The sequence below is a fragment of the Scyliorhinus torazame genome, chromosome 25 (assembly GCF_047496885.1).
Source record: "Scyliorhinus torazame isolate Kashiwa2021f chromosome 25, sScyTor2.1, whole genome shotgun sequence".
NCBI lineage: Eukaryota > Metazoa > Chordata > Chondrichthyes > Carcharhiniformes > Scyliorhinidae > Scyliorhinus > Scyliorhinus torazame.
Window position 1 is genome coordinate 43,483,471 of NC_092731.1, and position 24,958 is coordinate 43,508,428.

The following is a 24,958-nucleotide window of genomic DNA, read 5'->3' on the forward strand; positions in this document are numbered from 1 at the left end:
CCCAGAAAACACATTGAATTAAACTGTCTTGTTCACCATCACGACACAGTATGAAGAGAGATGGGATCGGCAGGTTCCAAAATCACGAATCACGTCGACGATGGTTACATTCGTGTCAGAAGTGTGTCAGCCCAGGGCACAGTGTCTGAGGGACTGGGTCTGCGTGGGGCAATTATGATATTCAGTACACTGTCAATGAGATTTCGTTCCCCTTTACTTCGTAATAATAGACAGAGTAGTGAAGCAAAGAAGACATGAAAGACAAATTCAGGAACCACGGTTCAGAAGGGTCCACTATGCGTCACTTTACAAGACATTTCTTGGAATGAGGCTGATGCGTGTTGGGAGATGATCCGGTTCATCAAATTTATACATTTTGTGTCCAGTTTTTATATTTTCATCGCGGTTCGAAGGCCGTTGTTTAATATCGCCGCGTGCATGTCATCTGTATCGGCAATCTGTTCTTAACCAGTAGCTGCGAGTCACTGTCCGATCCTGCCTGAGTTGGTTGAGTTGACCGTTGGAGAAATCTCTTTGAATTGTATCGTTTATGCGAGTGCATATCGTGTGCGACAAATGGCGCATGTTGAAGGCAGCGTTTTTCTTTCACAGGGGCAAATGTGGGAAATGAAGAAGGTAATGTGTCCGTTTCGCTGACCCACGCATTGCACAGAAATTTTGGTGCGGGCGGTTTTGACGAGCGGTCTCAATTCCGCCCTGTTGATTGCATCTCTGGGGCGCTGTGCCTTGGCGGATTTGACAGCCGATGTACCAATTCTAAAAAAGCATTCCCAATTTTTTTTCTGTTAAGGTACAAACTCTCCCCGTCGGGGAATTGAACCCCGGTCTCCCGCGTGACAGGCGGGGATACTAACCACTATACTAATGAGGAACTTCGGTTTGGTGAGCCACGCTTGGCCAACTGAGGGTTTCTGCGCCTCTGAAATCACTCCATTTACTGAAGATGCTCGATTTGTCTGTGAAATCAGTAAAATCGCGGCAACTCAATAACATGTGGAAAGGAAGATCGTCCCATGTTAATTTTGGAAGACTGGATGCAGGATGACCCAAACACTTCCACGTGTATTGAGCTGTAAATATTGAGGCGGTTGTTCACTTCAGACCATGACATCTGCAGGCGGGCTAATGGCAGCAATATTCACGCGATCAGTTCCAGTGGCATGAGATTCCGCAAAAATTAGATCGGAAATTATGTTTGGCTCCATGTAAAGTAAAAACGATTTCAATTAACCAGTTGCCTAAAGAGGGCCGCTACTTATATAGTCAGCAAGCAACATTATACATCAGACTTTTGTGCAAATCAGGAGATGTGTATTTTTGCTTTTCCCAGAAAACACATTGAATTAAACTGTCTTGTTCACCATCAAGACACAGTATGAAGAGAGATGGGATCGGCAGGTTCCAAAATCACGAATCACGTCGACGATGGTTACATTCGTGTCAGAAGTGTGTCGGCCCAGGGCACAGTGTCTGAGGGACTGGGTCTGCGTGGGGCAATTATGATATTCAGTACACTGTCAATGAGATTTCGTTCCCCTTTACTTCGTAATAATAGACAGAGTAGTGAAGCAAAGAAGACATGAAAGACAAATTCAGGAACCACGGTTCAGAAGGGTCCACTATGCGTCACTTTACAAGACATTTCTTGGAATGAGGCTGATGCGTGTTGGGAGATGATCCGGTTCATCAAATTTATACATTTTGTGTCCAGTTTTTGCATTTTCATCGCGGTTCGAAGGCCGTTGTTTAATATCGCGGGGTGCAGGTCATCTGTATCGGCGAATCTGTTCCCAACCAGTAGCTGCGAGTCACTGTCCGATCCTGCTTGATTGTCTTATTATTCACGAGTTGGTTGAGTTGACCGTTGGAGAAATCTCTTTGAATTGCATCGTTTATGCGAGTGCATATCGTGTGCGACAAATGGCGCATGTTGAAGGCAGCGTTTTTCTTTTACAGGGGCAAATGTGGGAAATGAAGAAGGTAATATGTCCGTTTCGCAGACCCACGCATTGCACAGAAATATTGGTGCGGGCGGTTTTGATGAGCGGTCTCAATTCCACACTGTTGATTGCATCTCTGGGGCGGTGTGCCTTGGCGGATTCGACAGCCGATGGACCAATTCTAAAAAATCATTCCCAATTTTTTCCTGGTAAGGTACAAACTCTCCCCGTCGGGGAATTGAACCCCGGTCTCCCGCGTGACAGGCGGGGATACTAACCACTATACTAACGAGGAACTTCGATTTGGTGAGCCACGCTTGGCCAACTGAGGGTTTCTGCGCCTCTGAAATCACTCCATTTACTGAAGATGCTCGATTTGTCTGTGAAATCAGTAAAATCGCGGCAACTCAATACCATGTGGAAAGGAAGATCGTCCCATGTTAATTTTGGAAGACTGGATGCAGGATCACCCAAACACTTCCGCGTGTATTGAGCTGTAAATATTGAGGCGGTTGTTCACTTCAGACCCTGACATCTGCAGGCGGGCTAATGGCAGCAATATTCACGCGATCAGTTCCAGTGGCATGAGATTCCGCAAAAATTATATCGGAAATTATGTTTGGCTCCATGTAAAGTAAAAACGATTTCAATTAACCAGTTGCCTAAACAGGGCCACTACTTATATAGTCAGCAAGCAACATTATACATCAGACTTTTGTGCAAATCAGGAGATGTGATTTTTGCTTTTCCCAGAAAACACATTGAATTCAACTGTCTTGTTCACCATCACGACACAGTATGAAGAGAGATGGGATCGGCAGGTTCCAAAATCACGAATCACGTCGACGGTGGTTACATTCGTGTCAGAAGTGTGTCGGCCCAGGGCACAGTGTCTGAGGGACTGGGTCTGCGTGGGGCAATTATGATATTCAGTACACTGTCAATGAGATTTCGTTCCCCTTTACTTCGTAATAATAGACAGAGTAGTGAAGCAAAGAAGACATGAAAGACAAATTCAGGAACCACGGTTCAGAAGGGTCCACTATGCGTCACTTTACAAGACATTTCTTGGAATGAGGCTGATGCGTGTTGGGAGATGATCCGGTTCATCAAATTTATACATTTTGTGTCCAGTTTTTGCATTTTCATCGCGGTTCGAAGGCCGTTGTTTAATATCGCGGGGTGCAGGTCATCTGTATCGGCGAATCTGTTCCTAACCAGTAGCTGCGAGTCACTGTCCGATCCTGCTTGATTGTCTTATTATTCACGAGTTGGTTGAGTTGACCGTTGGAGAAATCTCTTTGAATTGTATCGTTTTTGCGAGTGCATATCGTGTGCGACAAACGGCGCCTGTTGAAGGCAGCGTTTTTCTTTTACAGGGGCAAATATGGGAAATGAAGAAGGTAATGTGTACGTTTCGCTGACCCACGCATTGCACAGAAATATTGATGTGGGCGGTTTTGATGAGCAGTCTCAATTCCGCACTGTTGATTGCATCTCTGGGGCGGTGTGCCTTGGCGGATTCGACAGCCGATGTACCAATTCTAAAAAACCATTCCCAATTTTGTTCTGGTAAGGTACAAACTCTCCCCGTCGGGGAATTGAACCCCGGTCTCCCACGTGACAGGCGGGGATACTAACCACTATACTAACGAGGAACTACGGTTTGGTGAGCCACGCTTGGCCAACTGAGGGTTTCTGCGCCTCTGAAATCACTCCATTTACTGAAGATGCTCGATTTGTCTGTGAAATCAGTAAAATCGCGGCAACTCAATACCATGTGGAAAGGAAGATCGTCCCATGTTAATTTTGGAAGACTGGATGCAGGATCACCCAAACACTTCCACGTGTATTGAGCTGTAAATATTGAGGCTGTTGTTCACTTCAGACCCTGACATCTGCAGGTGGGCTAATGGCAGCAATATTCACGCGATCAGTTCCAGTGGCATGAGATTCCGCAAAAATTAGATCGGAAAATATGTTTGGCTCCATGTAAAGTAAAAACGATTTCAATTAACCTGTTGCCTAAACAGGGCCACTACTTATATACTCAGCAAGCAACATTATACATCAGACTTTTGTGCAAATGAGGAGATGTGTATTTTTGCTTTTCCCAGAAAACACATTGAATTAAACTGTCTTGTTCACCATCACGACACAGTATGAAGAGAGATGGGATCGGCAGGTTCCAAAATCACGAATCACGTCGACGCTGGTTACATTCGTGTCAGAAGTGTGTCGGCCAAGGGCACAGTGTCTGAGGGACTGGGTCTGCCTGGGGCAATTATGATATTCAGTACACTGTCAATGAGATTTTGTTCCCCTTTACTTCGTAATAATAGACAGAGTAGTGAAGCAAAGAAGACATGAAAGACAAATTCAGGAACCACGGTTCAGAAGGGTCCACTATGCGTCACTTTACAAGACATTTCTTGGAATGAGGCTGATGCGTGTTGAGAGATGATCCGGTTCATCAGATTTATACATTTTTTGTCCAGTTTCTGCATTTTCATCGCGGTTCGAAGGCCGTTGTTTAATATCGCGGGGTGCAGGTCATCTGTATCGGCGAATCTGTTCCTAACCAGTAGCTGCGAGTCACTGTCCGATCCTGCTTGATTGTCTTATTGTTCACGAGTTGGTTGAGTTGACCGTTGGAGAAATCTCTTTGAATTGTATCGTTTTTGCAAGTGCATATCGTGTGCGACAAATGGCGCATGTTGAAGGCAGCGTTTTTCTTTTACCGGGGCAAATAAGGGAAATGAAGAAGGTAATGTGTCTGTTTCGCTGACCCACGCATTGCACAGAAATATTTGTGCGGGCGGTTTTGATGAGCGGTCTCAATTCCGCACTGTTCATTTCATCTCTGGGGCGGTGTGCCTTGGCGGATTCGACAGCCGATGTACCAATTCTAAAAAATCATCCCTAATTTTTTTCTAGTAAGGTACAAACTCTCCCCGTCGGGGAATTGAATATCTCCCGCGTGACAGGCGGGGATACTAACCACTATACTAACGAGGAAGTTCGGTTTGGTGAGCCACGCTGGGCCAACTGAGGGTTTCTGCGCCTCTGAAATCACTCCATTTACTGAAGATGCTCGATTTGTCTGTGAAATCAGTAAAATCGCGGCAACTCAATACCATGTGGAAAGGAAGATCGTCCCATGTTAATTTTGGAAGACTGGATGCAGGATCACCCAAACTCTTCCGCGTGTATTGAGCTGTAAATATTGAGGCGGTTCTTCACTTCAGACCCTGACATCTGCAGGCGGGCTAATGGCAGTAATATTCACGCGATCGGTTCCAGTGGCATGAGATTCCGCAAAAATTATATCAGAAATTATGTTTGGCTCCATGTAAAGTAAAAATATTTCAATTAACCAGTTGCATAAACAGGGCCACTTCTTATATAGTCAGCAAGCAACATTATACATCAGACTTTTGTGCAAATCAGGAGATGTGTATTTTTGCTTTTCCCAGAAAATACATTGAATTAAACTGTCTTGTTCACCATCACGACACATTATGAAGAGAGATGGGATCGGCAGGTTCCAAAATCACGAATCACGTTGACGATGGTTACATTCGTGTCAGAAGTGTGTCGACCCATGGCACAGTGTCTGAGGGACTGGGTCTGCGTGGGGCAATTATGATATTCAGTACACTGTCAATGAGATTTCGTTCCCCTTTACTTCGGAATAATAGACAGAGTAGTGAAGCAAAGAAGACATGAAAGACAAATTCAGGAACCACGGTTCAGAAGGGTCCACTATGCGTCACTTTACAAGACATTTCTTGGAATGAGGCTGATGCGTGTTGAGAGATGATCCGGTTCATCAGATTTATACATTTTTTGTCCAGTTTCTGCATTTTCATCGCGGTTCGAAGGCCGTTGTTTAATATCGCGGGGTGCAGGTCATCTGTATCGGCGAATCTGTTCCTAACCAGTAGCTGCGAGTCACTGTCCGCTCCTGCTTGATTGTCTTATTGTTCACGAGTTGGTTGAGTTGACCGTTGGTGAAATCTCTTTGAATTGTATCGTTTTTGCGAGTGCATATCGTGTGCGACAAATGGCGCATGTTGAAGGCAGCGTTTTTCTTTTACAGGGGCAAATAAGGGAAATGAAGAAGGTAATGTGTCTGTTTCGCCGACCCACGCATTGCACAGAAATATTGGTGCGGGCGGTTTTGAAGAGCGGTCTCAATTCCGCACTGTTGATTGCATCTCTGGGGCGGTGTGCCTTGGCGGATTCGACAGCCGATGTACCAATTCTAAAAAATCACTCCCAATTTCTTTCTGGTAAGGTATAAACTCTCCCCGTCGGGGAATTGAACCCCGGTCACCCGCGTGACAGGCGGGGATACTAACCACTATACTAACGAGGAACTTCGATTTGGCGAGCCACGCTTGGCCAACTGAGGGTTTCTGCGCATCTGAAATCACTCCATTTACTGAAGATGCTCGATTTGTCTGTGAAATCAGTAAAATCGCGGCAACTCAATACCATGTGGAAAGGAAGATCGTCCCATGTTAATTTTGGAAGACTGGATGCAGGATCACCCAAACACTTCCGCGTGTATTGAGCTGTAAATATTGAGGCGGTTCTTCACTTCAGACCCTGACATCTGCAGGCGGGCTAATGGCAGCAATATTCACGCGATCAGTTCCAGTGGCATGAGATTCCGCAAAAATTATATCGGAAATTATTTTTGGCTCCATGTAAAGTAAAAATGATTTCAATTAACCAGTTGCCTAAACAGGGCCACTACTTATATATTCAGCAAGCAACATGATACATCAGACTTTTGTGCAAATCAGGAGATGTGTATTTTTGCTTTTCCCAGAAAACACATTGAATTAAACGGTCTTGTTCACCATCACGACACAGTATGAAGAGAGATGGGATTGGCAGGTTCCAAAATCACGAATCACGTCGACGATGGTTACATTCGTGTCAGAAGTGTGTCAGCCCAGGGCACAGTGTCTGAGGGACTGGGTCTGCGTGGGGCAATTATGATATTCAGTACACTGTCAATGAGATTTCGTTCCCCTTTACTTCGTAATAATAGACAGAGTAGTGAAGCAAAGAAGTCATGAAAGACAAATTCAGGAACCACGGTTCAGAAGGGTCCACTATGCGTCACTTTACAAGACATTTCTTGGAATGAGGCTGATGCGTGTTGAGAGATGATCCGGTTCATCAAATTTATACATTTTGTGTTCAGTTTTTATATTTTCATCGCGGTTCGAAGGCCGTTGTTTAATATCGCGGGGTGCAGGTCATCTGTATCGGCGAATCTGTTCCTAACCAGTAGCTGCGAGTCACTGTCCGATCCTGCCTGAGTTGGTTGAGTTGACCGTTGGAGAAATCTCTTTGAATTGTATCGTTTATGCGAGTGCATATCGTGTGCGACAAATGGCGCATGTTGAAGGCAGCGTTTTTCTTTCACAGGGGCAAATGTGGGAAATGAAGAAGGTAATGTGTCCGTTTCGCTGACCCACGCATTGCACAGAAATATTGGTGCGGGCGGTTTTGACGAGCGGTCTCAATTCCGCCCTGTTGATTGCATCTCTGGGGCGCTGTGCCTTGGCGGATTCGACAGCCGATGTACCAATTCTAAAAAATCATTCCCAATTTTTTTTCTGTTAAGGTACAAACTCTACCCGTCGGGGAATTGAACCCCGGTCTCCCGCGTGACAGGCGGGGATACTAACCACTATACTAACGAGGAACTTCGGTTTAGTGAGCCACGCTTGGCCAACTGAGGGTTTCTGCGCCTCTGAAATCACTCCATTTACTGAAGATGCTCGATTTGTCTGTGAAATCAGTAAAATCGCGGCAACTCAATAACATGTGGAAAGGAAGATCGTCCCATGTTAATTTTGGAAGACTGGATGCAGGATCACCCAAACACTTCCACGTGTATTGAGCTGTAAATATTGAGGCGGTTCTTCACTTCAGACCCTGACATCTGCAGGCGGGCTAATGGCAGCAATATTCACGCGATCAGTTCCAGTGGCATGAGATTCCGCAAAAATTAGATCGGAAATTATGTTTGGCTCCATGTAAAGTAAAAACGATTTCAATTAACCAGTTGCCTAAAGAGGGACACTACTTATATAGTCAGCAAGCAACATTATACATCAGACTTTTGTGCAAATCAGGAGATGTGTATTTTTGCTTTTCCCAGAAAACACATTGAATTAAACTGTCTTGTTCACCATCAGGACACAGTATGAAGAGAGATGGGATCGGCAGGTTCCAAAATCACGAATCACGTCGACGCTGGTTACATTCGTGTCAGAAGTGTGTCGGCCCAGGGCACAGTGTCTGAGGGACTGGGTCTGCGTGGGGCAATTATGATATTCAGTACACTGTCAATGAGATTTCGCCGCCCTTTACTTCGTAATAATAGACAGAGTAGTGAAGCAAAGAAGACATGAAAGACAAATTCAGGAACCACGGTGAAGAAGGGTCCACTATGCGTCACTTTACAAGACATTTCTTGGAATGAGGCTGATGCGTGTTGAGAGATGATCCGGTTCATCAAATTTATACATTTTGTGTCCAGTTTTTGCATTTTCATCGCGGTTCGAAGGCCGTTGTTTAATATCGCGGGGTGCAGGTCATCTGTATCGGCGAATGTGTTCCTAACCAGTAGCTGCGAGTCACTGTCCGATCCTGCTTGATTGTCTTACTATTCACGAGTTGGTTGAGTTGACCGTTGGAGAGATCTCTTTGAATTGCATCGTTTATGCGAGTGCATATCGTGTGCGACAAATGGCGCATGTTTAAGGCAGCGTTTTTCTTTTACAGGGGCAAATGTGGGAAATGAAGAAGGTAATGTGTCCGTTTCGCAGACCCACGCATTGCACAGAAATATTGGTGCGGGCGGTTTTGATGAGCGGTCTCAATTCCACACTGTTGATTGCATCTCTGGGGCGGTGTGCCTTGGCGGATTCGACAGCCGATGGACCAATTCTAAAAAATCATTCCCAATTTTTTCCTGGTAAGGTACAAACTCTACCCGTCGGGGAATTGAACCCCGGTCTCCCGCATGACAGGCGGGGATACTAACCACTATACTAACGAGGAACTTCGATTTGGTGAGCCACGCTTGGCCAACTGAGGGTTTCTGCGCCTCTGAAATCACTCCATTTACTGAAGATGCTCGATTTGTCTGTGAAATCAGTAAAATCGCGGCAACTCACTACCATGTGGAAAGGAAGATCGTCCCATGTTAATTTTGGAAGACTGGATGCAGGATCACCCAAACACTTCCGCGTGTATTGAGCTGTAAATATTGAGGCGGTTCTTCACTTCAGACCCTGACATCTGCAGGCGGGCTAATGGCAGCAATATTCACGCGATCAGTTCCAGTGGCATGAGATTCCGCAAAAATTAGATCGGAAATTATGTTTGGCTCCATGTAAAGTAAAAACGATTTCAATTTACCAGTTGCCTAAACAGGGCCACTACTTATATAGTCAGCAAGCAACATTATACATCAGACTTTTGTGCAAATGAGGAGATGTGTATTTTTGCTTTTCCCAGAAAACACATTGAATTAAACTGTCTTGTTCACCATCACGACACAGTATGAAGAGAGATGGGATCGGCAGGTTCCAAAATCACGAATCACGTCGACGGTGGTTACATTCGTGTCAGACGTGTGTCGGCCCAGGGCACAGTGTCTGAGGGACTGGGTCTGCCTGGGGCAATTATGATATTCAGTACACTGTCAATGAGATTTCGTTCCCCTTTACTTCGTAATAATAGACAGAATATTGAAGCAAAGAAGACATGAAAGACAAATTCAGGAACCACGGTTCAGAAGGGTCCACTATGCGTCAGTTTACAAGACATTTCTTGGAATGAGGTGATGCGTGTTGAGAGATGATCCGGTTCATCAAATTTCTACATTTTGTGTCCAGTTTTTGCATTTTCATCGCGGTTCGAAGGCCGTTGTTTAATATCGCGGGGTGCAGGTCATCTGTATCGGCGAATCTGTTCCTAACCAGTAGCTGCGAGTCACTGTCCGATCCTGCCTGAGTTGGTTGAGTTGACCGTTGGAGAAATCTCTTTGAATTGTATCGTTTTTGCGAGTGCATATCGTGTGCGACAAATGGCGCATGTTGAAGGCAGCGTTTTTCTTTTACGGGGCAAATATGGGAAATGAAGAAGGTAATGTGTCCGTTTCGCTGACCCACGCATTGCACAGAAATATTGGTGCGGGCGGTTTTGATGAGCGGTCTCAATTCCGCACTGTTGATTGCATCTCTGGGGCGGTGTGCCTTGGCGGATTCGACAGCCGATGTACCAATTCTAAAAAATCATTCACAACTTTTTTCTGGTAAGGTACAAACTCTCCCCGTCGGGGAATTGAACCCCGGTCTCTGGCGTGACAGGCGGGGATACTAACCACTATACTAACAAGGCACTTCGGTTTGGCGAGACACGCTTGGCCAACTGAGGGTTTCTGCGCCTCTGAAATCACTCCATTTACTGAAGATGCTCGATTTGTCTGTGAAATCAGTAAAATCGCGGCAACTCAATACCATGTAGAAAGGAAGATCGTCCCATGTTAATTTTGGAAGACTGGATGCAGGATCACCCAAACACTTCCGCGTGTATTGAGCTGTAAATATTGAGGCGGTTCTTCACTTCAGACCCTGACATCTGCAGGCGGGCTAATGGCAGCAATATTCACGCGATCAGTTCCAGTGGCATGAGATTCCTCAAAAATTATATCGGAAATTATGTTTGGCTCCATGTAAAGTAAAAACAATTTCAATTAACCTGTTGCCTAAACAGGGCCGCTACTTATATAGTCAGCAAGCAACATTATACATCAGACTTTTGTACAAATCAGGAGATGTGTATTTTTGCTTTTCCCAGAAAACACATTGAATTCAACTGTCTTGTTCACCATCACGACACAGTATGAAGAGAGATGGGATCGGCAGGTTCCAAAATCACGAATCACGTCGACGGTGGTTACATTCGTGTCAGAAGTGTGTCGGCCCAGGGCACAGTGTCTGAGGGACTGGGTCTGCGTGGGGCAATTATGATATTCAGTACACTGTCAATGAGATTTCGTTCCCCTTTTCTTCGTAATAATAGACAGAGTAGTGAAGCAAAGAAGACATGAAAGACAAATTCAGGAACCACGGTTCAGAAGGGTCCACTATGCGTCACTTTACAAGACATTTCTTGGAATGAGGCTGATGCGTGTTGAGAGATGATCCGGTTCATCAAATTTATACATTTTATGTCCAGTTTTTGCATTTTCATTGCGGTTCGAAGGCCATTGTTTAATATCGCGGGGTGCAGGTCATCTGTATCGGCGAATGTGTTCCTAACCAGTAGCTGAGAGTCACTGTCCGATCCTGCTTCATTGTCTTATTATTCACGAGTTGGTTGAGTTGACCGTTGGAGAAATCTCTTTGAATTGCATCGTTTTTGCGAGTGCATATCGTGTGCGACAAATGGCGCATGTTGAAGGCAGCGTTTTTCTTTTACAGGTGCAAATATGGGAAATGAAGAAGGTAATGTGTCCGTTTCGCTGACCCACGCATTGCACAGAAATATTGGTGCAGGCGGTTTTGATGAGCGGTCTCAATTCCGCACTGTTGATTGCATCTCTGGGGCGCTGTGCCTTGGTGGATTCGACAGCCGATGTACCAATTCTAAAAAATCACTACCAATTTTTTTCTGGTAAGGTACAAACTCTCCCTGTCGGGGAATTGAACCCCGGTCGCCCGCGTGACAGGTGGGGATACTAACCACTATACTAACGAGGAACTTCTGTTTGGCGAGACACGCTTGGCCAACTGAGGGTTTCTGCGCCTCTGAAATCACTCCATTTACTGAAGATGCTCGATTTGTCTGTGAAATCAGTAAAATCGCGGCAACTCAATACCATGTGGAAAGGAAGATCGTCCCATGTTAATTTTGGAAGACTGGATGCAGGATCACCCAAACACTTCCGCGTGTATTGAGCTGTAAATATTGAGGCGGTTGTTCACTTCAGACCCTGACATCTGCAGGCGGGCTAATGGCAGCAATATTCATGCGATCAGTTCCAGTGGCATGAGATTCCGCAAAAATTATATCGGAAATTATGTTTGGCTCCATGTAAAGTAAAAACAATTTCAATTAACCAGTTGCCTAAACAGGGCCACTACTTATATAGTCAGCAAGCAACATTAGACTTTAGTGCAAATCAGGAGATGCGTATTTTTGCTTTTCCCAGAAAACACATTGAATTAAACTGTCTTGTTCACCATCACGACACAGTATGAAGAGAGATGGGACCGGCAGGTTCCAAAATCACGAATCACGTCGACGGTGGTTACATTCGTGTCAGAAGTGTGTCGGCCCAGGGCGCAGTGTCTGCGGGACTGGGTCTGCGTGGGGCAATTATGATATTCAGTACACTGTCAATGAGATTTCGTTCCCCTTTACTTCGTAATAATAGACAGAGTAGTGAAGCAAAGAAGACATGAAAGACAAATTCAGGAACCACGGTTCAGAAGGGTCCACTATGCGCCACTTTACAAGACATTTCTTGGAATGAGGCTGATGCGTGTTGAGAGATGATCCGGTTCATCAAATTTATACATTTTGTGTCCAGTTTTTGCATTTTCATCGCGGTTCGAAGGCCGTTGTTTAATATCGCGGGGTGCAGGTCATCTGTATCGGCGAATCTGTTCCTAACCAGTAGCTGCGAGTCACTGTCCGATCCTGCCTGAGTTGGTTGAGTTGACCGTTGGAGAAATCTCTTTGAATTGTATCGTTTTTGCGAGTACATATCGTGTGCGACAAATGGCGCATGTTGAAGGCAGCGTTTTTCTTTTACAGGGGCAAATGTGGGAAATGAAGAAGGTAATGTGTCCGTTTCGCTGACCCACGCATTGCACAGAAATATTGGTGTGGGCGGTTTTGATGAGCGGTCTCAATTCCGCACTGTTGATTGCATCTCTGGGGTGGTGTGCCTTGGCGGATTCGACAGCCGATGTACCAATTCTAAAAAGTCATTCCCAATTTTATTCTGGTAAGGTATAAACTCTGCCCATCGGGGAATTGAACCCCGGTCTCCCGCATGACAGGCAGGGATACTAACCACTATACTAATGAGGAACTTTGGTTTGGCGAGACACGCTTGGCCAACTGAGGGTTTCTGCGCATCTGAAATCACTCCATTTACTGAAGATGCTCGATTTGTCTGTGAAATCAGTAAAATCGCGGCAACGCAATACCATGTGGAAAGGAAGATCGTCCCATGTTAATTTTGGAAGACTGGATGCAGGATCACCCAAACTCTTCCGCGTGTATTGAGCTGTAAATATTGAGGCGGTTGTTCACTTCAGACCCTGACATCTGCAGGCGGGCTAATGGCAGCAATATTCACGCGATCAGTTCCAGTGGCATGAGATTCCGCAAAAATTATATCGGAATTTATGTTTGGCTCCATGTAAAGTAAAAACGATTTCAATTAACCAGTTGCCTAAAGAGGGCCACTACTTATATAGTCAGCAAGCAACATTATACATCTGACTTTAGTGCAAATCAGGAGATGTGTATTTTTGCTTTTCCCAGAAAACACATTGAATTAAACTGTCTTGTTCACCATCAAGACACAGTATGAAGAGTGATGGGATCGGCAGGTTCCAAAATCACGAATCACGTTGACGATGGTTACATTCGTATCAGAAGTGTGTCGGCCCAGGGCACAGTGTTTGAGGGACTGGGTCTGCGTGGGGCAATTATGATATTCAGTACACTGTCAATGAGATTTCGTTCCCCTTTACTTCGTAATAATAGACAGAATATTGAAGCAAAGAAGACATGAAAGACAAATTCAGGAACCACGGTTCAGAAGGGTCCACTATGCGTCACTTTACAAGACATTTCTTGGAATGAGGTGATGCGTGTTGAGAGATGATCCGGTTCATCAAATTTATACATTTTGTGTCCAGTTTTTGCATTTTCATCGCGGTTCGAAGGCCGTTGTTTAATATCGCGGGGTGCAGGTCATCTGTATCGGCGAATCTGTTCCTAACCAGTAGCTGCGAGTCACTGTCTGATCCTGCCTGAGTTGGTTGAGTTGACCGTTGGAGAAATCTCTTTGAATTGTATCGTTTTTGCGAGTGCATATCGTGTGCGTCAAATGGCGCATGTTGAAGGCAGCGTTTTTCTTTTACAGGTGCAAATACGGGAAATGAAGAAGGTAATGTGTCCGTTTCGCTGACCCACGCATTGCACAGAAATATTGGTGCGGGCGGTTTTGAAGAGCGATCTCAATTCCGCACTGTTGATTGCATCTCTGGGGCGGTATTCCTTGGCGGATTCGACAGCCGATGTACCGATTCTAAAAAATCTCTCCCAATTTTTTTCTGGTAAGGTACAAACTCTCCCCGTCGGGGAATTAAACCCCGGTCTCCCGCGTGACAGGCGGGGTTACTAACCACTATACTAACGAGGAACTTCGGTTTAACGCGACACGCTTGTTCAACTGAGGGTTTCTGCGCCTCTGAAATCACTCCATTTACTGAAGATGCTCGATTTGTCTGTGAAATCAGTAAAATCGCGGCAACTCAATACCATGTGGAAAGGAAGATCGTCCCATGTTAATTTTGGAAGACTGGATGCAGGATCACCCAAACACTTCCACGTGTATTGAGCTGTAAATATTGAGGCGGTTGTTCACTTCAGACCCTGACATCTGCAGGCGGGCTAATGGCAGCAATATTCACGTGATCAGTTCCAGTGGCATGAGATTCCGCAAAAATTATGTCGGAAATTATGTTTGGCTCCATGTAAAGTAAAAACGATTTCAATTAACCAGTTGCCTAAACAGGGCCACTACTTATATAGTCAACAAGCAACATTATACATCAGACTTTTGTGCAAATCAGGAGATGTGTATTTTTGCTTTTCCCAGAAAACACATTGAATTAAACTGTCTTGTTCACCATCACGACACAGTATGAAGAGAGATGGGATCGGCAGGTTCCAAAATCACGAATCACGTCGACGATGGTTACATTCGTGTCAGAAGTGTGTCGGCCCAGCGCACAGTGTCTGAGGGACTGGGTCTGCGTGGGGCAATTATGATATTCAGTACACTGTCAATGAGATTTCGTTCCCCTTTACTTCGTAATAATAGACAGAGTAGTGAAGCAAAGAAGACATGAAAGACAAATTCAGGAACCACGGTTCAGAAGGGTCCACTATGCGTCACTTTACAAGACATTTCTTGGAATGAGGCTGATGCGTGTTGAGAGATGATCCGGTTCATCAAATTTATACATTTTGTGTCCAGTTTTTGCATTTTCATCGCGGTTCGAAGGCCGTTGTTTAATATCGCGGGGTGCAGGTCATCTGTATCGGCGAATGTGTTCCTAACCAGGAGCTGCGAGTCACTGTCCGATCCTGCTTGATTGTCTTACTATTCACGAGTTGGTTGAGTTGACCGTTGGAGAAATCTCTTTGAATTGTATCGTTTTTGCGAGTGCATATCGTGTGCGACAAATGGCGCATGTTGAAGGCAGCGTTTTTCTTTTACAGGGGCAAATATGGGAAATGAAGAAGGTAATGTGTCTGTTTCGCTGACCCACGCATTGCACAGAAATATTGCTGCGGGCGGTTTTGATGAGCGGTCACAATTCCGCACTGTTGATTGCATCTCTGGGGCGGTGTGTCTTGGCGGATTCGACAGCCGATGTATCAATTCTAAAAAATCATCCGCAATTTTTTTCTGGTAAGGTACAAACTCTATCTGTCGGGGAATTGAACCCCGGTCGCCCGCGTGACAGGCAGGGATACTAACCACTATACTATAAAATGAGGCCCATTATCAGAACTTAACTGCGCTGGTATACCGTACCGGGGTATGATTTCCCTCATCAAGACTTTAACCACAGGATCAGCTTTACTATAGATAGTCGGATACGCCTCGACCCATCTGCTGATCACATCCACAATGACCAAAACATATTTGTAACATTGACACCTTTCCAACTCAATTTAATCCATTTGGAGCGTCTCAAAGGGACCACTGGGCAACGGGGTTTGCCCCTTCCCACAAGGGATACCTTTTCCGGTGTTATATTGCTGACAAATCAAACACCGATTACTGATACTTTGGGCCAACCCCTGCATTTTAGGGTGCCACCAAGTGTCCAGCAACAAATCACTAGTCCCTCGAGCCCCACAATGAGTTGCAAAGTGTACACATTCAATGACCCATAAAGCCAGCGCATCAGACATACAAGTCTGATGTGCAGGCGTGATCCATAAAGAGGAAACAGAATCATATATACAACCTAACCGTTTCCACATTTGTTTATCACTCTCAGGAGCGTCCTCCTGTAACCTTATGACGTCTTGGATGGTTGGCATTGGCTTGTCAGAAGCAGACATATTCATAGTAGATCGTTTAGTCTGACTTAACATTTTAGGCACCATCACTTGCTGAATTTGTGCGGCTGTGCGCGCTGCACGATCTGCTCGTTCATTACCAACGTCAACTGGGGTTGTACCATTCGTGTGGGCAGCGCATTTAATAACGGAAATCTGCGCGGGCATAAGGAGGGCCTGCAGTAGGTCATTAACTAAACCCCGGTGGGATATTTGACCACACATAATCATGTCAGGTTGTTCTGACGAAATGTCACTCAAATCGCCCCTTATTGTGGTAGTTTCCTGAATCAAGGCTAAACAGTCGTGGCCAGGTGCGTCTTCATGGACAGGGGGACCACTAAGAAAACAGGCTGGATTGATGGTGGTGCAGTATTTAAATGTCAGATGTGGATTGTTCAAAAGGTATATCTCATACCTATTCTGACGAGCTGCGGTAAGATGCTGACCATTCGCCCCATATCCCTGGCATGGTACTGGTCATGGACCTGACGTGTAATATGAGGGCTTACCGAAGCTGACTGTGGCCATAAATGTGGTGATATTGTACCAAAATCGGCTGTACCTTCTTTTCCCGTGACTGTGGCTGTAACCTTGACTGGCCATTCGGTCTCAAGTAATGGCCGGTATTTGTCCTCCAACTCCCTGTTTCGTCCAGTTCTGTCATAGGCCAGGGTAACGTGATGCAGTGACTGTTCAACGTCTAACGTCCACCACTGGGGGGGTGATAGAAATATAGCACTGTTGTCTCATCCTCCTCTTCGCTGATCCACCCACCCAAAGTCACTATATTGGAGCTCCTGCTGGTAAACTACCATTTCTGCCGCTTGTTGGGGTCGCAGATCATCCTTTTTCATTACATACTCAGTCTTAACCTTTGTAACTGAGCCTCCTTCTTGGCCTACACCCTCCTTCCATTAAAATCTGACTGCCCTTGCCATCTGGGAAGGGTCGTTCTCTATCCAATTCATGTTATTACATTTCACAGCAGTAACCACAGAAGGTGGTAGGCAATGCATTAACATAGCACAGTATTGAGGGGAATTCTGACCATTTTGATACAGCAAATCGCCTGACTGCCCCCGGTGGATTTCATTAAAACGCTCCAGAAATTCCTCTGGCTCGTCGATCTTCCTAGGTTTTAGGTCTAAGATAACAGAAAGATTTATGGGCCTTTGAAATGTGCTATTCAACGCATTCAAGATCTGTGTCCTTCTTTTCTCTATTTGCTCTCTTTTTTTTTAAAACTTAAAAATGTTTGAAAATTCAAATTGAATTACTGCAACTTGCAAGCTTAGCTCTGATCTCAACTCAGAACTAAATTTACAATTTGCTTAACACAAACTTGTATAACATTTACAACTTAATTATTTCTTTATCTTCACAATTTTTCTTTGAACAAGTTTTTTTTTTCTTTTACATACACATAAGTATTAGCAAAATCAACTATCATCTCCAGATTGACACTTTTTAAAATGGTGTCCATGACCTTCTTTAAGTTTCTATTAATCTCCAGATAAAATGAGATAAACCTTATTTCAAGTAAGTAAAACTTAAGATTCTGGCAATTTCAATCAATTGCTTTCGAAAATAATAACTTTTATCAAAGAGGTGGAGAAACCCACTGGTTTCCTTTAATTAATTCAAAACGTAACTTTGCTGGTGTTCACTGACTCAAAGGAAAGGTATCCGATTACACTACGGCTGCTGCTGTTATCTCAAAGCCTGAGTGAGAAGCACTGTCTGTTTTCAACTCCGCCTGCTGCTGTTAACCCTTTGAGAGACTTCTGCTTCAACCAATATGCAGCATTCCTCACAATCTCAACTAGACCTTGGAACTTTACAGTCCAAGGAGACAATTTTAGCTTAATCAACTATATATTTTAAAACACTCACACATAGAGTTGAACCATCTTCAGATTTAAAAACAGTTATACTGGACTGAACCTTCATTAATGAAGTCACATCAGCCTCTGAACCCATATAATAGACTGAACTTTCATTATTAAAGTCCCATCAGCCCAAAACCCTAACCCAAGCCGAAACAACAATATGAAATCCCATCAATTAAAGTGCTAATCCCCAGACTGACCTGTGATTTCGTCGAGGCGGTCTTTCTGTGCCAACCGCGAGTGACCAGACTAATCAGACGATAAGAAGAGGGGAACAATCAATGCGCGGTCGTTTTCCAGTTCTACATTGAGGGCCCTTTGTTCCCCATCCTCCTGTTCATAATCAGTCTAATTCTGATTTCGCAGTTGGATCAGGATCGCCCAGAGAAATCCCGGTTTTCGGCACCAAATGTAGATCCGCAAATTTCTTTATCTGTCAGTCTGGCCTCAATAAAAGTTGAGATGGATTCGCACGTAAAAAGAAGTTATTTATTTAGCTTGCAAGCTTGAATCATCTTACAGAAACGTAAGAGACATCCAGCCTCTTACACCCCAGAAAACGACTGAACTAAAAGACAAAGGGATCTCTGCAAAATCAATTCAAATGGTATCAAGTTTCACATACTCGACGGACATAGGTCAGCCTATGTCCCTCCTGACCTGTTCGATCTATTCTGATTGGCTCACTTCCAATCCCCTTCTCTGGCCCCTATCAATGCAGCATCACTCTCATAGACACACCTCTTCCTGCTTTTTCCATGCGGTCTCAAACCCCTTTGTCCCTAACTGCCAGAATCAAAGTGGCTTATTTCTACATACATTAACTAGTAACTCTAAAGTAACTATTTTATATCACAGTCGTCAATTATACATCAGACTTTAGTGCAAATCAGGAGATGTGTATTTTTGCTTTTCCCAGAAAACACATTGAATTAAACTGTCTTGTTCACCATCACGACACAGTATGAAGAGAGATGGGATCGACAGGCTCCAAAATCACGAATCACGTCGACGGTGGTTACATTCGTGTCAGAAGTGTGTCGGCCCAGGGCACAGTGTCTGAGGGACTGGGTCTGCTTGGGGCAATTATGATATTCAGTACACTGTCAATGAGATTTCGTTCCCCTTTACTTCGTAATAATAGACAGAGTAGTGAAGCAAAGAAGACATGAAAGACAAATTCAGGAACCACGGTTCAGAAGGGTCCACTATGCGTCACTTTACAAGACATTTCTTGGAATGAGGCTGATGCGTGTTGAGAGATGATCCGGTTCATCAAATTTATACATTTTGTGTCCCGTTTTTGCATTTTCATCGCAGTTCGAAGGCCGTTGTTTAATATCGCGGGGTGCAGGTCATCTGTATCGGCGAATCTGTTCCTAACCAGGAGCTGCGAGTCACTGTCCGATCCTGCTTGATTGTCTTATTATTCACGAGTTGGTTGAGTTGACCGTTGGAGAAATCTCTTTGAATTGTATCGTTTTTGCGAGTGCATATCGTGTGCGACAAATGGCGCATGTTGAAGGCAGCGTTTTTCTTTTACAGGGGCAAATGTGGAAATGAAGAAGGTAATGTGCCCGTTTCGCTGACCCACGCATTGCACAGAAATATTGGTGCCAGCGGTTTTGATGAGCGGCCTCAATTCCGCCCTGTTGATTGCATCCCTGGGGCGGTGTGCCTTGGCGGATTCGACAGCCGATGTACCAATTCTAAAAAATAATTCCCAAATTTTTTCTGTTGAAGTACAAACTCTTCCCATCGGGGAATTGAACCCCGGTCTCCCACGTGACAGGCGGGGATACGAACCACTATACTAACGAGGAACTTCAAATTTGTGAGCCCCGCTTGGCCAACTGAGGGTTTCTGCGCCTCTGAAATCACTCCATTTACTGAAGATGCTCGATTTGTCTGTGAAATCAGTAAAATCGCGGCAACTGAATACCATGTGGAAAGGAAGATCGTCCCATGTTAATTTTGGAAGACTGGATGCAGGATCACCCAAACTCTTCCGCGTGTATTGAGCTGTAAATATTGAGGCGGTTCTTCACTTCAGACCCTGACATCTGCAGGCGGGCTAATGGCAGCAATATTCACGCGATCAGTTCCAGTGGCATGAGATTCCGCAGAAATTAGATTGGAAATTATATTTCGCTCCATGTAAAGTAAAAACGATTTCAATTAACCAGTTGCCTAAAGAGGGCCACTACTTATATAGTCAGCAAGCAACATCATACATCAGTCTTTTGTGCAAATCAGGAGAAGCGTATTTTTGCTTTTCCCAGAAAACACATTGAATTAAACTGTCTTGTTCACCATCACGACACAGTATGAAGAGAGATGGGATCGGCAGGTTCCAAAATCACGAATCACGTCGACGGTGGTTACATTCGTGTCAGAAGTGTGTCGGCCCAGGGCACAGTGTCTGAGGGACTGGGTCTGCGTGGGGCAATTATGATATTCAGTACACTGTCAATGAGATTTCGTTCCCCTTTACTTCGTAATAATAGACAGAGTAGTGAAGCAAAGAAGACATGAAAGACAAATTCAGGAACCACGGTTCAGAAGGGTCCACTATGCGTCACTTTACAAGACATTTCTTGGAATGAGGCTGATGCGTGTTGAGAGATGATCCGGTTCATCAAATTTATACATTTTATGTCCAGTTTTTGCATTTTCATCGCGGTTCGAAGGCCGTTGTTTAATATCGCGGGGTGCAGGTCATCTGTATCGGCGAATCTGTTCCTAACCAGTAGCTGCGAGTCACTGTCCGATCCTGCTTGATTGTCTTATTATTCACGAGTTGGTTGAGTTGACCGTTGGAGAAATCTCTTTGAATTGTATCGTTTTTGGGAGTGCATATCGTGTGCGACAAACGGCGCATGTTGAAGGCAGCGTTTTTCTTTTACAGGGGCAAATGTGGGAAATGAAGAAGGTAATGTGCCCGTTTCGCTGACCCACGCATTGCACAGAAATATTGGTGTGGGCGGTTTTGATGAGCGGTCTCAATTCCGCCCTGTTGATTGCATCTCTGGGGCGGTGTGCCTTGGCGGATTTGACAGCCGATGTACCAATTCTAAAAACTAATTCCCATTTTTTTTCTGGTAAGGTACAAGCTCTCCCCATCAAGGAATAGAACCCCGGTCGCCCGCGTGACAGGCAGGGTACTAACCACTATACTAACGAGGAACATTGATTTTGTGAGCCCCGCTTGGCCAACTGAGGGTTTCTGCGCCTCTGAAATCACTCAATTAACTGAAGATGCTCGATTTGTCTGTGAAATCAGTAAAATCGCGGCAACTCAATACAATGTGGAAAGGAAGATCGTCCCATGTTAATTTTGGAAGGCTGGATGCAGGATCATCCAAACACTTCCGCGTGTATTGAGCTGTAAATATTGAGGCGGTTGTTCACTTCAGACCCTGACATCTGCAGGCGGGCTAATGGCAGCAATATTCACGCGATCAGTTCCAGTGGCATGAGATTCCGCAGAAATTAGATCGGAAATTATATTTGGCTCCATGTAAAGTAAAAACGATTTCAATTAACCAGTTGCCTAAAGAGGGCCACTACTTATATAGTCAGCAAGCAACATGATACATCAGACTTTTGTGCAAATCAGGAGATGTGTATTTTTGCTTTTCCCAGAAAACACATTGAATTTAACTGTCTTGTTCACCATCACGATACAGTATGAAGAGAGATGGGATCGGCAGGTTCCAAAATCACGAATCACGTCGACGGTGGTTACATTCGTGTCAGAAGTGTGTCGGCCCAGGGCACAGTGTCTGAGGGACTGGGTCTGCGTGGGGCAATTATGATATTCAGTACACTGTCAATGAGATTTCGTTCCCCTTTACTTCGTAATAATAGACAGAGTAGTGAAGCAAAGAAGACATGAAAGACAAATTCAGGAACCACGGTTCAGAAGGGTCCACTATGCGTCACTTTACAAGACATTTCTTGGAATGAGGCTGATGCGTGTTGGGAGATGATCCGGTTCATCAAATTTATACATTTTGTGTCCAGTTTTTGCATTTTCATCGCGGTTCGAAGGCCGTTGTTTAATATCGCGGGGTGCAGGTCATCTGTATCGGCAAATCTGTTCCTAACCAGTAGCTGCGGGTCACTGTCCGATCCTGCCTGAGTTGGTTGAGTTGACCGTTGGAGAAATCTCTCTGAATTGTATCATTTTTGCGAGTGCATATCGTGTGCGACAAATGGCGCATGTTGTAGGCAGCGTTTTTCTTTTACAGGGGCAAATGTGGGAAATGAAGAAGGTAATGTGTCCGTTTCGCTGACCCACGCATTGCACAGAAATTTTGGTGCGGGCGGTTGTAGCGCACAAAGACTCCGTGAGACGAATAGAGGGAAATCGATGAGGCTTTATTAAGCGTGTCTGTTCCCCCGCAGCTCGATAGTAGAATGGCCTGCGGGGGAGGACTCCGGCTTCTTATACTCCGCCTTCAGGGCGGAGCTAGATGTCAACGGCCAACCAGGACCCAAGATCTGTCAGCCAATAACATTAGGGCTTCCAGTGCCACATGACCCCCAATACATACTACCACATTCACCCCTTGTCAAAAATGAACCCGGCGGGGTGATGCTTCGTATGGTGGTAAGGGTTTACAGGGCTGGTCCTGGGAGGAAAAAAAAACATTCACATGGTAATACAGTATGTACACTTTTGTCCTGTTTGAACTATTTACAGAGGGTATAGGGAGAAAAGCAAAATGTTCTTGTGAAAATTCTATATTTTGATTTAGATCGACGCCACGAGTCGGTCGGGCGGTCTGGTCGTCCGTGTCGATCGCCTCGGCCCCCGTGGTGGTGGTGGTGCTTGTACCGGTGTTGTCATCTCCGGGAGCCTTACGGTTTCAGCTTGGGCTTTATTCTTGGTCGGGCCTGAGGGGAGGGGAACCGATCCTCCTGGGAAGGGGGCGGTCGTGGGGTGCGGCGGTGGCAGGAAGAGGGGGGGTTGGGTGAATGGTGTCGGGGGGGTGTGTGTGTTGCCGGCGGGCGCCAGATCCCGCAGGGAGACCGTGTCCTGTCGGCCGTCGGGGACTCCACGTTAGCGTACTGCGGGTTCGCGTGGAGGAGGTGAACCCTTTCAACCAACGGGTCCGCCTTATGTGCCCGCACATGCTTTCGGAGCAAGATGGGTCCTGGGGCCGCCAGCCAGGTCGGCAGCGACGTTCCAGAGGAGGACCTCCTAGGGAAGACAAGGAGACGCTCATGAGGCATTTGATTAGTGCTCGTACATAATAACGACCGGATGGAATGGAGAGCGTCCGGGAGGACCTCCTGCCACCGTGAAACTGGGAGGTCCCTGGACCGTAGGGCCAGTAGGACGGTCTTCCAGACCGTGCCGTTCTCCCTCTCTACTTGCCTGTTCCCCCGGGGGTTGTAGCTGGTCGTCCTGCTTGAGGCTATGCCCTTACTGAGCAGGAACTGGCGCAGCTCGTCACTCATGAAAGAGTGGACGTATGCGGGGCAACCGAACAGTGTGAAGATGGTGTTCAGGGCTTTAATGACTGTGGCCGCGGTCATGTCAGAGCAGGGAATGGCGAATGGGAAGCGGGAGTATTAGTCCATCACATTAAGAAAATATGTGTTGCGGTCGGTGGAGGGGAGGGGCCCTTTGAAATCGAGACTAAGGCGTTCAAAGGGGCGGGAAGCCTTAATCAGGTGCGCACCATCCGGCCTGAAAAAATGCGGTTTGCATTCCGCCCAGATGTGGCAGTCCCTTGTGACTGTACGGACCTCCTCTAAAGAGTATGGGAGGTTGCGGGACTTGATGAAGTGGAAAAACCGAGTGACCCCCGGGTGGCAGAGGTCCTCGTGGAGGGTTTGGAGGCGGTTAATTTGTGTGTTGGCACATGTGCCGCGGGATAGGGCATCGGACGGCTCATTCAGCTTTCCGGGACGATACAAAATCTCGTAGTTGAAGGTGGAGAGCTCGATCCTCCATCTTAAGATCTTGTCGTTTTTGATTTTGCCCTGCAGTGCATTATCGAACATGAAGGCTACCGACCGTTGGTCAGTGAGGAGAGTGAATCTCCTGCCGGCCAGGTAATGCCTCCAATGTCGCACAGCTTCCACTATGGCTTGGGCTTCCTTTTCCACTGAGGAGTGGCGGATTTCTGAGGCGCGGAGGGTCCGGGAGAAAAAGGCCACGGGTCTGCCCGCTTGGTTAAGGGTGGCCGCTAGAGCTACGTCGGAGGCGTCGCTCTCGACCTGGAAGGGGAGGGACTCGTCGATGGCGCGCATCGTGGCCTTTGCGATATCCGCTTTGATGCGGCTGAAGGCCTGGCAAGCCTCTGTCGACAGAGGGAAGGTCGTGGTCTGTATTAGGGGGCTGGCCTTGTCTGCGTACTGGGGGACCCACTGGGCGTAGTATGAAAAGAACCCCAGGCAGCGTTTCAGGGCTTTTGGGCAGTGCGGGAGGGGGAATTCCATGAGGGCGCGCATACGTTTGGGGTCGGGGCCTATTATCCCATTGCGCACTACGTAGCCCAGAATGGCTAGCCGATTGGTGCTAAAAACGCACTTGTCCTCGTTGTACGTGAGGTTCAAGGCTTTGGCGGTCTGGAGGAATTTTTGGAGGTTGGCGTCGTGGTCCTGCTGGTCGTGGCCGCAGATGGTTACATTGTCGAGATACGGGAATGTGGCCCGCAACCCGTGTTG

At 45.9% G+C, this 24,958-nt stretch overlaps 6 non-coding genes across 6 annotated transcripts; all 6 read right to left on the bottom strand.

The window, feature by feature from the left end:
• Positions 1–820: 820 nt before the first annotated feature.
• On the bottom strand, positions 821–892 carry trnad-guc (transfer RNA aspartic acid (anticodon GUC)). The gene has a single exon. It is a non-coding gene; the product is annotated as a tRNA-Asp (tRNA).
• Positions 893–2,184: 1,292 nt separating this feature from the next.
• On the bottom strand, positions 2,185–2,256 carry trnad-guc (transfer RNA aspartic acid (anticodon GUC)). Its single transcript has one exon. It is a non-coding gene; the product is annotated as a tRNA-Asp (tRNA).
• Positions 2,257–3,547: 1,291 nt separating this feature from the next.
• On the bottom strand, positions 3,548–3,619 carry trnad-guc (transfer RNA aspartic acid (anticodon GUC)). Its single transcript has one exon. It is a non-coding gene; the product is annotated as a tRNA-Asp (tRNA).
• A 2,651-nt stretch (positions 3,620–6,270) lies between these two features.
• trnad-guc (transfer RNA aspartic acid (anticodon GUC)) lies at positions 6,271–6,342 on the bottom strand. Its single transcript has one exon. It is a non-coding gene; the product is annotated as a tRNA-Asp (tRNA).
• A 1,273-nt stretch (positions 6,343–7,615) lies between these two features.
• trnad-guc (transfer RNA aspartic acid (anticodon GUC)) lies at positions 7,616–7,689 on the bottom strand. Its single transcript has one exon. It is a non-coding gene; the product is annotated as a tRNA-Asp (tRNA).
• Positions 7,690–8,979: 1,290 nt separating this feature from the next.
• On the bottom strand, positions 8,980–9,053 carry trnad-guc (transfer RNA aspartic acid (anticodon GUC)). The gene has a single exon. It is a non-coding gene; the product is annotated as a tRNA-Asp (tRNA).
• Positions 9,054–24,958: the final 15,905 nt, after the last annotated feature.